Consider the following 14,286-nt stretch of genomic DNA (forward strand, 5'->3'; position numbering starts at 1 on the left):
TATTTCAAAAATCACCCAAAACACGGCATGTTTTGGGTGTGGACAGACAGTGAAGAATTTTTATGACGTTTTTGGGAAAAAAGATTTTCAAAATTATATCTGTTCTGCATGTTTCTCATCTAAAGCATTTTGAGAAATGTTTGGAAAAAAAATTCCTAATTTTTCTTCTAAAATTTCAGATTTCACGTGTTATGTGGTGAGACTGTAAAAAATTTTGATGAAAATGTTTTTGATAATTTTGTCTTTTCTACCAGTCAATCAAAGCATTTCAAGAAATATTTTTGAAAAAACATTTTTGGATTTCTTTTTCTAAAATCTCAAATTTTGCGTGTCTTGTGGTCAGATGGTTAAAACATTTGATTTAAAGTTTTAGAAAAAATATTCAATTTTGAAAAATTATGAAGAAAAGTAATCTTTAAAAAACAACAACAAACACAGCCAAAAATCAAGCCTTGAGGTGAAAAAGTTTAGTAATTTACTAAGAAAATCCAGTCTTATACCAACTCTAAATGACCCAATATTTCTAAAATATATTGGTATAAATCTGTAATGCAAACAAAAAGCACACCTTAAAGTTTGTTTTAAAACACACAACAGCAACAGTATATTCCAAGAGACAAAAGTATAAAAATATAATACTATACAAAAAAAGACAATACTGACTTTGCTCTGTAGCCTGGTGTATGCTGTAACTGACAGAGAGGGAGATATCATAGTGTGTTTTTCTGTGTTTGTGTGTGCATGTGTGTGTGCACGTGCGAGCATGTATTGTTTTTCTCACTCGCTGCCTGTAAGAATAATGACTGGGTTGAGACAGTTTTTTTTAGATTTGAGATATCTATAGAACCTGCATCTTCATTTCCTATATAGAGTTCATTTCTCTTCCTTTCTGAAGATTTCCCTGTGATATCCTGCACACAGTGTAATAATATCTGCCTGGAGAAGACAAATGTGTGGCCATTTTTTCTCTGAGTGTGACTTCGTACTCTTTTATGCCTCCGTAGTGGCCGCCATGGAGGCTACAGTGCAGGGTAGAGAGCAAAGGTCTTTAACCAGGGGTTCAGCACACATACAGTGGAGGGAGGAGTAAGAGGATGGGGGCAGGAAGGGGATTGAGGTCATAAACTGTTCAGCTGTTGAAATACAGATATGTTGGTACAAGATACATTCAAGGTGAACAGAACCAGACCTGGTTTAACATCACACAGTTATAAGCAATACAAGGGAAAGACAATGTGGCCTAAGAAAATATTTAAATTAATTATTAGTTATTGTTATTTAATATTACGTTAATGAGCTTTTAGTAAAGACAAAACAAATATATGATCCCAGACCAAAACCTCAAGCAAAGTTGCAATATGCAACAGGTTTTCATATAAGTTTTTGTTTTAAAACATGAAGTTTACGCCAATTGTAAAATTGTTTAGTTTTGAGAATATTTCACTGATGATGAATTTCAATTGGTGTGTTCAATGAGATTAATTAATTAAAAAAACATTTTGAAACCAAACCTGGGAATGGTCCTGCCCACTGATGTGGGGCCCTGCAGAAAAGTCTGGGAAGTAGCTGCGAGATGAGAAGACGAAGAGGTAGATCTGTGGTGACCCTGAAGGACACAGCTGAGAATAGAAAAAAAGCATGTTAAACACAACTAAAACTTGGATGAAATAATAATCCAGGTCCATTCCAAGTTCTGTGCGGTGTAATAATAAACACCTGCTGTAACTAAACTGTGCAGCAGCAGTGATAGTCCAAGATGAAATGAGTCTCAAATAAATCCTGGTGCAGAATAACGCCGATTATTCATCGACGGCTGCTTTAACAACGGCAGAGAACCTCGACCTGAAACATGAGATAAAACACTGGGATTAGCTCCTGCAGGTGTGCACTGACAGCACTCCCTGTTGTGGTGTAACTCAACTCTTCAGATGTGAAATGTACCTAAATCCACAGGTGAACAATGTTCAAAACGGTCTGCCTGGTGTGGAGCACACATATCTGAGCGTTTTCTCTCAGATTTTGGAAGCAAAAATACAGAGGGAAAGTGGAGAAGAATTTTAACCATTTTTTGGTAGACAGGTCATCACGTTATTTAAAGGGTACAGCTTTTAAAGAGTTGTATATTCTTGAATTTTTCACAGATGATATGAACACAGAATGTGTTCATATGGGAGTACAAAATGTCAGTGCCAGGTGAAGTGTGTTTGCATGTTTTGGATGAATCATGGGAGTACAAAATGTCAGTGCCAGGTTGTTTTCTTTCTTTGAATCAGCAGGTGGTTGGGTTGTGTGTTCAACACAGGTGAAGGTGTTTTCAAACAAGTGGTCGCCAGTGTGAGGATTCTTACAACACCCCTTGCTCTCCTTTTCCTCCCACTAGTGGCATTAGACCTTAGGTGATCACTAACTGACAGTTTATGGGCTGCTCGACGAGGCAGACGAACCCTGTGCAGCTCAGCACCGAGGCTGGAGGTGGTGTCGCTGATTGATAGCTCTGGAGGGCATCAGAGCATCTCGGCTAATTATGATTAATGCCTCCGTGTCTGCAGGATCACAAACTGCAGATGCGTGAAATTAACTTTAATTACCCCGTTTGTACAGTTCACTTGGTTTTGTTTTGTTGTGCTCTCGCAGCAGAGCGACCGAGCTGCTAAACGCCGACTGTCGTGGAATAGCTCGAGGTCTGAATTTGAACGTGCCCCTCAACACTGAACCAATACAAAAGATATGGTGTGGAACTATTGTTGAGGAAATGATCGTGATGTTCTATTGGAAGCAGAGTTGTAAGTGCTTCTTCAGTTAAATCTGTCGTACAGACGCACATATCCAATTAAACTGAGTTACCTTACAAAAGGCTTTTTAATCGACTAGTACGGATGTATAAAACATGTTCCTGCAGTTCCTCTGAGTTCTTGCGATGCTCCAGCGGATCTCTACTAAAGTGCACTGAGCGTCACAGATAGCCCTCCTGACGTGAACATGATAAACACACTTTAAAGCTGCATTTAACTGCTTCTCTTCACGCCGACTGCCCCCAAACTTGCATATGTTGTACTTAATGGAGTCATTGCACCTTATGCATCATTCATGAGCTCCTCACACATCAAGACAGTGATATCATCGTACTGTAGGGCGAGAGAACTTTTACTGCTTTTCACAACTTTAAGTCTCTGGGCACAGAGCGTCTTTATCAAGGTGACTGGAGGATGAGGTCCTTACAGCGTGTGAAGATCTAGAAGACTCTTTATATTTTCTGACAAGCTGCAGATTAAATAAATATGTACAGCAACACACCTCTGCTCTGGTGTAGTTAACGGACAGTGTAGGAACGAGAAGGACGTGTTAGGTTAGGGTCTCTTGGTAGAAGAATAGTAGAAGCAGCATTTCCTTCTTCAGCTTGGTTCACAGGTAAAAAAGAAAATACAATTTTGTTTGTGTTGGATAGTAATGCTCACTTGAAGGCCTCGCTGCTCTAATCCCAGAATCCCCTTACTTATAAAGAGAAAGCTTTCACCAAAGCTGTAATCTGCATTGTAACACTGGCAGAGGCTGCGTGCCAGATACCTTCCCCCAAAAAAGCACAAAAATCCTCTTTATTCAGGCTGAGAAACGCCGGGCAGCTTACGGCCAAGTGCCTTGCCGAGGGACACTGAGGCTCTGGTTGCTTTTTCGAAAAAAAAAAAGTTCTTCTGCTCCTGTCTTACTGGTTTATTCTTACATTTATACTGGATTCCCAGCCTGGCACACTGACCCACCGAGCCGTGACCACACCCCTATTTTGAAATGTCAACTTTTTAACGGACTCAGGCAGCATTAAAAACAATAACAAATGGAGAATAAATCATAATAACAGCAATATAAGTAACAAATAGGGTGCAGCCGAGATGTCAGGACTCAACTGGAGCTGGAAACAAGGAAATAAATGTGAATCTTGGGCAAGGACTGTGAAAACTGTTCCAAAACATAAAACTGTAACTGGTTATCGCTCTTTATCAGCTCATGAGGGGCATGTGGAACTTTTTGATTTGATCACCTCAGATTTATTAGGAGAAAGAACAGTTTTAACTAATCTCAGATTTAATTCAGACCAAATACTTCCACACAAGCAGTTACATTTTTGAATGAATGCTAAAGGTGTCGGTTGAGTCTAAACCAGGGATGAACTCAAACCAGTACCTGTATCCATATTCAGCTGATATTTCAAAGAAATACTGGTACTACTCAAAAATGTACCAGTCAGGTGACCTGATACCGATTCTCCATGACACCAGTCTACCACAACTAGCTGCGAACACCAGTCATTTTTATTTATTTTATTTTATCCTTACTTTCATTGCTTTGTTGTCTAAAGTCAAGACGGAACTTTTAATTAAATACAATTGAATTTGTTTTTGTTGGCTTCAAAATTGATTATTGAAAATATAACTGGCTGTAAGCATTCCCTGCTTGTTGTCCTCACTGTGGAGTGGCTTGAGGTTACTCACACACCCTCTTTTCGTCACACACACACACACACACCGCACGTCATCTTATTACCCAGAGCTGTGCCACCTACACTATATAACACTGCCTTCCAGTTCATTGCATATTTATCAGAACCAAAACTGAGGAAGTTGAGAGGAAGTTGGTGACACACCAATGAAACGGTATCAGAACAACCTGACTCTGAACCCAAGTCATGAGTTCACAGAACCGAGCATCTGCACCAGAGACCAGCAGTGACCAGCAGATACTGGAGGTCACCGGTCTCACGCCACAGTTTTTACAGATCAAGTCACCAAGCAGAGAAGAAGAAGAAACAGACATCCTTACAGGGTTTACAGGCCTGGACTTCACAGTCGATGCTAAAATATATTAGTTGCATAAACGTGGATGTTTTTTAGTTCTTAAATGTAAAACTATTGCAAAGGCTTTATAAGAGATTTTGGTGAACTGGGAGGTCAAATCAGGGTCAAGCTGTTAACAGCATATATTATAAATCAAATTAATGAGCTGGGCATTTGTACAGCTGACTGTGAACCTGACTCCAGTCCATATTTATCACCACCCTTCTTATTATCACAGGCAGAGGTTTTGATAAATCACTGCACTCTCCCAACTTCACCACCGCAACCTCCGAGATTCATCGTCTCCATTCACTGACTTCATATAAACATATTTCAGGATGTGATGATGTGCACTTTATGAGCGCAGAGGTGCATTGTGGGCAGATGTGAACATTGTTTACTATCGCCTTAGATTTCCTGAGAGCAGTGACTCCTGTTTAATAAAAAGAAGAAAAAAAAAACAACCACTGTGTTTTCCAGAGCGAGGAAACGTTTCCGCTTTAATGTTTCGGAATAAATGTCGGAGGCAACAGTGCGGATCATTTGTGAAGTTAATTTGCAGATTTATGAAGTGTTGCTGGAGCTGAAGACCTTCTCTAACAGGGTTGGGGTTGTGTTACATCAGGGGGTGAATCGTCTGCTACATGGAGCTGAATGCTGGTCTTTACCGGGGCATTTATTAGCTTGTGAACGTGAGCAAACATTAAAGAAAATGTGCAGAGTCTGCAAAAAATAATATCAATGTGAACGGATTATAAATGTTCAAATTCATAAGATTGTTTCCTTTACATTTAAACGAGTGAAAATGTTCCCAGACATAGACTTGTTTTCCTGAAATTGATCAGCTGATGCTGATGTGTAATTAAATTAGTTTAAAAGAAAATCAATTGTGTTGATTGACCTGAATTTACTTCTCACTACAAAACAAAAACGTAACACAAATAATTTCTGATTTTTAAACTTTTCACTCAGAGTACAAACTCCAAAATATATAAGCAGCAACAGTATAAGCCACATCAAAAAGCAGAAGTGCTGGCTTAGATGTACAATGAAGTTATACGACAACTGGCACTTCAAATCACACACACACACACACACACACACACACACACACACACACACAAATATAGTTATTGTGACAGATGTGATTAGAAACCAAGTGACTAACCTAATCCTAATGTAATCAGATTCCACCCTGTGTCCCAGTACAGGTCGTCCACCAGTGGCATGCATACCTTAGTTTGAGAACCACTGAAGTTTACTATTTTTTTATTCACAGATTCTTGTGACCTTTACATTGAGCCACCTTCTCCAAAGCTCCGAACATGAAACAACGACTTTGTCTTTATGAATGGTAGAAACTTTCAATTCTAGTTTGAATTTCATTACGAATTATTATCACCCACTAACAGAACAGAACACTCACTTTCAGGAATACCTCCTCACTGCAGAGCATTTATGTATGTTTAGGAAAATGACTGCAGGCGACGTCCCAAATGTCAAAACAACAACTTGTTGTTATGTAAATGCTCTCGTCTGGAGCTGGTATTTATAACGGGAATGAAATAAGCTTTAACATTTAAGCAATTACAGAGATGTATAAAGTAAGGGGACACACACACACACACACTCACACACACACAAAGAGCAGAAAACAACAATGGGACATAATTGTTTTTAAATGTTCTCCACAGAGCAAAGACTTAATGATCTCATTCTAACTTTGAGGTCGTCACCAGAATATAACAGATTCGAGATGTTTATATTTTAGAGAATTAGTATGTATGCGGTGATCACACATGGGGGGAATCAGGGGTGAGGTGGAGTTGAAAGAGAAAGTGAACTCCTTGTCACTGTGACACAGCTCACCACTGCACACAACCAAATGTGATCTCTGCTTTTAACCCATCACCAAAGTGAAGAGTGGGCAGCGCCCGGGGAGCAGTGTGTGGGCACGGTGCCATACCTCAGTGGTAACTTGGCATCTTGTGGATTCGAACTCAGTTCTCTGGTCTGTTGTTCGTATTTTCCGTGTCATCCTGTGAAGGACTGGTCCAGGGTTTAGCCTGGAGACTGCTGGACTTTGGCTCCAGTCAGATCCTTAAAGAAAAGTACTGTGAGCATAAAAAGATCAATTATTAACTATGTCTGCAGTGGCTGCTCCTTATACATCCAATAAACAGAGTGGATATAATGCTATGCTATGACAAATGGACTAAAACGTCTTCAAATAAACCTGTAGCTTCATTTTACCCACCTGGTCTTTTTATAACATCCGACAATAACAGCTCCACAAACTCCCATGAGATCACATCAATGTTCAACGTGTTCAGGAGCAAATAGTCAGCAAATATCTGCAGTTATAAATTTTCCAACTGTAATAAAATTAAACAAATGTGTTGTGTTAACGACTGCTGCATCCTGCCCCCCCCCCTCCCTCCTCCCCCTCCCTCCTTCCAGCCCCGCTCTCTCTCCTCTCGTTTCCTTTATTATTCAGAGCCGTTGGCAGACACATGCAGCTGCAGGACTTATTAAAGGAACCATTACAGTTCCAGTGATACCTGTCGGGCTCGGCAGCGTTTTGTCTCCTCATCTCTGAGCCAGGCATCAGAGGAGGGAACTGTGTCTGCACAACGGGACAGCTTTGTTTTGGAAAGTGTGGAATTCTCACAGTGTTGATGGAGAAAAAGGAGCATATGGCTTTCTGCTCCCTGGGCTCTTAATTAATCTGGCACCCCCACATACTCACCCTCTCCCTCTCCCTCCCTCTCTCACACACACACAGAGAGAGACACAGAAGTTACCTCCTGGGGAGTAATTAGAAGTTGGCCTGGTCCGGCCGGGAGCCGCAGCATCACTCCCCATCACACACACACCCACTCTGCCGCAACTCACAGCACAGCAATAGATTGTTGCTGAATTGGTCACCGATATAAATTTTAAAGGGAACTCAGCGGCATAAGATCCAAACAAGGCAGCGGGGGATAAAAGGTCAGCTCACACTCCAGGACGGACACATTCGTCCCAGTCCTCAAATAAATGTCAAGCTCTCTCTTGGTCGCCCTGAACGGGGCAGAGGAGAAGGAAGATGCAGTGGAGAGTGAAGGGAACCCGACAGCTTTATGGTCACTTAGGGTAGACTTTCTTCTAGAGGTCGTTGAAGTTCCTCTGTGGGACATGTGTCGCTTTTTAACATGGGGATTTGAAAAAAACTGAAGTTTTTAACTTGAAAAACAAACTAAAATAAAGAACACTTTCTACATATTGATAGTTCATGGAATAAAGTTAGAGGTCGAGAGCATCCTGTGATTTAAATTAATACTTCATTTTATTGTCATACATATGCTGACTACCTCCAAACTGACGAAATGCAGGACAAGTAGCAGGTCTGAGAAAAACAAACAAAACTCTATAGTACCTAAGACAGAGCCTTCATCCAAAAAACACACACATGTTGCAATGTAGGATATTTATCGATGCATCATCTTAATCCTTCCCCATTTACCATAAAACAAGCAGATAAGACAACAACAAAATACGACCCAATGTCAAATCAAATAATTTGACTGTAAATCTGTTAAACCTGTTGATTATACGGCCATCTGTGACCGAGACATGGAAATAAAAAATAGAAATACCTCAGCTCCACCAGACAGATTTTGCATCACAATCCAGCAGGTGGCAGGCCAGCAGCCTTTCTCAGCACTCTGAATAGCACGTTTCTGAAACACATTGTTAGCAGAAAAGCAAAGAAAAGTTAAAACCTAGACTATAACAAGATTCAATGTCCATGAATATACAGTATATTCTACATCGTTGTAGAACTCTATACAACTGTGTGCGGAGTGACCCTTGACCCTTCTGCAGTCGGTTAACTGATATGAATGTTCATATTGCACTGCATGGTAAACACCGGTACCGTCTACTACAGTTCCTTTATCCAACTCAGTGTCATTTGGTTTGGCAGAAAAAATACTGCACACTTCTGGATGTTGTGTACTTCCTGTGTGAAACTCACGTGCAGCGTGTTGAGTCACAGCCATGCCCAACAGAAAAGACGTTTTTACACAAATTGCAGGATGCTGGTTCAGAATTTCCATCCACCAGTAAAATAACTAAAAGTGAGGGACAGTGAGCGAGAAATAGTGTAGCAGTCATCGTGCCTGTCTTACAAGCAGAAAGTCCTGTGTTCAAGCCCCAAAAAGAATCACATATTTAATGGTAGCTGGAGTGGGTTGCAAAAATACATTTTTGTATATGGACAAGCTGACATTGATTATCCCAGGAAAAACCCAAAAACATTTACAACGGCTGAAGCTTCATTCTTTTTGTAACAAGAGTGACAACTTCATTTTTATGAATTCATAATTTTAAGTTGACCCTTGATCTGCTCTGCGTCCTCATGCATTACTGAAGCTACTCACATCCTCTGCACCGGTCTCTACATTATTCATGTTGCATTTTCAAGGAGAAGAAATTCAGAATTGTTATTATTATTATTATAATTTCATGTTGTCCTCATTGTACACAGACAGAGTCTAAGACACACTGGGCAATTAGAATGTGTTTGACTGGAAGAGAAAACCCTCCTGGAGGTGAAGGTGTGAAGGTGCACCAGACACTGCTTTAAAAGTTAATGATGCTCTGACAGAAATATCGTCTTCTTCATCCAAACAGCTCCTGGAAATCTTCAGAACAAAGGATACAGACAGAAGGACAGAACCAGGGAAGCAAATGTTTACAGCCTTGAACATTTACAGCAAATATTATTGAGACATGGATAAGAGCTTTTAGTTACCAATAGAAAAAAAAATAAAAAATAACATACATATCTTTTTCTTTCTTTTTTTTTAAAAAAAAAAGCAAGGAGCAGTAAATCCTGTGACTTTGGCCTCTTTCAGTGCTTACCATCTCAGTCATGTCAAGAATCTGTAAGTCTGACCTCAGCGAACAATGACTTCTAAGAGGAGCATGTCTGAAATATGGATTTTTGCATGAAGCCTATTTCTGCTCTTTTGTGCCTTTCAGTGTCATTCTAATGAGGAGGACGGATGAGCAGAGGGGGCAACAGACGTCGGACGGATCGACAGAATTCCATTGGATTGTTTGGTTAGTGGGGTCTATAATTAATCCTCCTGAGACCACCGCTGCCTTTCTGAAGTATGTGTATTGAATGCAGATACTGTAGAATGTATTTCATGTCGTCTTCGATGTCCATCTGTGCTACAGTAAAAGTGTTGTTTATGTGCTGGTTGTTAAATATTAATGAAAAAAATGCTTAAAGTTTTGTTAATTAAAACTCTTATTATATAAATGTTTTCTTAATTCTTCAGGTTTTTTGTTGATCACATGACTGTAGTGACAGAGAGAACAGGACGGATGGACAGACAAACAGTCAGTCACTCAGACAAACAGTCAGTCACTCAGTCAGACAGTCAGTCACTCAGTCAGACAGTCAGGTCACTCAGTCAGACAGTCAAGTCACTCAGTCAGACAGTCAGTCACTCAGTCAGACAGTCAGTCAGACAGTATCACATATCAAGGCTGTTTATAACAAACAAAATGTAATATAAAAAATGTAATGTAATACCAGCTGACATCAGGGGCGGCGCTGTAGTTCAGAAGGTAGCGCCAGGTTTTGAGCATGAATCCAGACCTGGTAGGGTATGTGCTGCCGCCGTAGGCAGATGGAAAAACCTGCAGTAAACCATCACAAGTGATTTCAGGACTAAGTACCAACCATTCACCAGTGACATGATTACTGGTTTTTGACCATGTCTTGTTTTTTTACTACTGTTGTAGGAATGTCATTTTTAGATGGGACCTTTGTCCCCACGGTCCGCGTGTCTTTTGTCTCCTTTTCCAGAAACCTGGGTAAAAATGCCTCTCTGACAAAATAAGTGCTGATACCGGTGATGCTAAAGGTCAGCAGTAGATTGGAAGAGATGGAGGGTTGTTAGGAGGATGTCTGAGGCGTCAGCCCATCACTGTGATTCCCTATGACAGCCAGTGTGATTCCTACGGGACACAGACAAACAGAGGAGCAGACGGAGCAAAAAAAGTCAGCAGAGCCGTCTGACACAGCAGGCAGTACAAGCAAATAATACCAAGAACCAGAGAAACTGATAAACAAGTGTCAATCATCAAACAAGTTCATCAATCATGGAGAAGAGGAAATTCAACAAACGCAGCGACAGGTTTTAAATGACAATGTTTTCTTTAGCAAAAAAGGTCAGAAATTATGATGAACGAGAGGCCAGAGAGGAGAGACGGGGAGAGGAGACGAGACGAGACGAAACAAGTGGGACTTCTTTTTTATTTTATATTAACTTCTGAGATTTTTGAAAAACACTCAACAGATAATTGAATTTCATGGTGAAGGGCAGAACTGTGGCTGTGTTCCACCAGAGCAGGAACCGTCAGGTAAAAACTTTAGCACAGAATCTCAGTTTAACTGTCAGGGTTCCATTGTGTCTTGTTTCATTGTGTGTGTGTGTTTTTTCTTCCTCGTCTTATGAATGCCCTGTCTTAGTATTCAAAGTGAAACTGGCTCCATTAAGGACAAAACCATTGAGGCCCACAGTCTGCATGGGACATGGGAGATAAGGTGCACATCAATCGCTGCCTTCTGCTTTATTGGTGCAGTAGAAATGGGAACATATGGCCACAAAGCCATTGTTATTCTGGAAATGAAACCTATTCAATGCATGGCACTGTAATAGCAAAGTAATAGTGGCTCTGTGTGATCTATGAGGCACCTTGTGGGGAAGGTAGGCTGAAGAATGGGGAAAATAACACTCAGGGCCTTGGGAGAAAATCACTGCTGTCTGATGCATTTGTCGGCCATTCTTCTTGCCCCAATTACAACCATATATGGAATTTCTGGCTTATCTGGACGCTGACCGCCACTCAAGAAATATGAAATATGGAAATTCTAAGAGATTCTCATTTGGGCCTTTATATTGGGAGGAAATCAATGATTCACAACTTAATAATTTAAAGAGGCTTCAGGAGATCTCTGACTGTTATTATAACAGTAGTAAGTTATTACCAGCCTTTCAGCAGTGGCGGCGGCTTGGCCCTGGAACCATCAGATAAAGTCGGAGGAGCATGTTATTGTAATTCGAAACCTTCTATTTATGTTTCATTAAAGAGCTTCATGACATTCATTTCACAGCACAGAGAATGTGAGATATGAGGAGCATTAATATTAAGGCCAGTGTGTGTGTGTGTGTGTGTGTGTGTGCTCTGTTACTAAAGTGGTGGGAAAATCTGCGGCGTAAGGTTGTTGACATCCACTTATGTCCACCAGAGGGATCACAACACGCTGAAGACAAGCACAGAACAGAGCAAACCAGACAGGCTTATAGTGCGTGGCATTTGTGATTGTGGGAGGCTAAGTCAAAAAGCTACAAGACAAAGTGAAAATAACTGTAGTTATAAAATAAAAAATAAACATAGAGTACATTTTCTACAGCGGTGTTTCTATCAGGGAATTCCATTTTTGCGGAATTCTGGAGGACATTTTTCACAACTCAACTATACTATTTGACAATAGTGATTGATCTTTTTTCTTTCGTTGAATTAGAACAGTGAGATGTAGGGGGCGCTGCAGAAAGGGTTAGGGACCACTGGTTTAGCCAATAAAAAATGTTTTGTTTTTTTTATCACCTGATTTGTCCTTCTGTGAAAATGAATACACTATATTCTGAAAGACCTACTATTCCTGGCACTTAAGGTGGATTTGTTCCAATAAGTTCCAATTGAATGGTTTGAATTTTAGATATTGAAGAAAAACCTACTTTACCAAAGAAAAAAAGACCTTGAGTGTGAAGAATTCATCCCTGTTTATTTATTTTTATCCAGCTTTTCTGCACAAAAGATCAAGACCTCTAATGGAGACTTTGGTTTGTGTGTGTGTGTCTCTCATCTAATACGATCAAGGAAGATCCCTTCAAAATATTCACAAACATCTTCACTGCTCTGAGCTACACTGTGGCTTTTAATTGAAAGCACTGACTGAAGAATAAGGAATATCTATTTTCTTGAAAAGACCGTTTTGGCCTCTCACCAGGATTCATGGTCAGGTCCGTTACGTTTTCTCTCTGCTTGTGGCTGTTTTACAGCTTCATGTTCCACAAGTGTCTGTTATTTTATATCAACAAGTACTGACGTTAAAGTGTTTCAATGAAATGTGTTCAGACGTGTGGTGGAGGGCAAAAATCCAATCTACGACCCAGTGACCAGAAAAACTCACGATGATGAAGACAGCGTCAGGCGGCGACTCAGTGAGGAAGCACAGGAGCACATGTGGAACCTCAAGGGGTTGTAAATGGTACTAAAGCCAAGTAGGACAGTCATTGATGATGTTCTTTACAACAATAAGCAAGATTACAATACGAGAAAAATTAGTCTGGAACCACGGGACCATTAAACTCATTGATATTAGCCAACAATCAGCAGTAAAGTATTGATAATATGATTCGCAAACGTTACCACGAATTATAAGCTTCTGTCTCAATTGGAGTTCACCTACAGGAGACAAAAATGTCCCAGTCCATAATTGTCCTCAGCTAAACTCTTCTGCAAACCCAAAGTGAAGGGAAAAAAAGCCTCAGAATTTCAGTAGAATTCCACGTCACAACAGTCAAGTCCGACAGTAACCATAATTAAATCCTAATGTGAAGATTACCCAAATCAATATTTGAGCACTTTAAGAATGAAGCCTCACGTAATGATCTGACACCGACCAGCGCTGCTCTCTTTATCTGAAATTAAATCTTTTAATTATGCTCGTGGAGTGGCTCTGAAGTGCTCTGCTTCACATCCACGAGTGAGAGGCAAATATTTCCACCGCAGAGAAAAGTGAGAAAATTATTATTACACTCTCATCCTGATCCTTCAACATCGTCTCGTTATCAAAGCCGTCCGAGCGCCGTCACGTGCACAGCTGGCACGTGCACAACGCTCACTCAAAACTGAAATAAATGGACATGTGACTTAGTTATTATTTTTACACAGCTGTGCATTGGGCAAAGTTTTACGAACCAACAACCTCAAAAGTGCACCAGAAAGTACCAGCCCAACTTTAAATGGGAATTTTGTTGTTTTGTTTTTGTTTTTAAAAGCCAAACTTTCTGCCCTGAGGAGAGACGCGTGTCCTGTAACAAACACCACGGTATTTCTTTATGTCCTCCACCAGATGGCTCTGACACTAAAGTGGCAGGAAGAGGACCAGACACACACAGAAGGTGAGGGACAGGACTAGGCCAAAGTCTCCAGTCTACATCAGAGATCAGGAACAGTACCATGTCTTTGTAGAACTGTAGGACAATTTTACAGAGTTTAACTCTGGACCTTTCTGCTCCATTTATGCTTTCAATTCAGGTGGGGTTTTTGTATTTTTATTTTTTTTTACAAATTACACATTGTAAATACATACTAAATTATTCAACTTTCT

Source organism: Cynoglossus semilaevis, chromosome 2, assembly GCF_000523025.1.
Source record: "Cynoglossus semilaevis isolate Cse_v1.0 chromosome 2, Cse_v1.0, whole genome shotgun sequence".
Classification (NCBI taxonomy): domain Eukaryota; kingdom Metazoa; phylum Chordata; class Actinopteri; order Pleuronectiformes; family Cynoglossidae; genus Cynoglossus; species Cynoglossus semilaevis.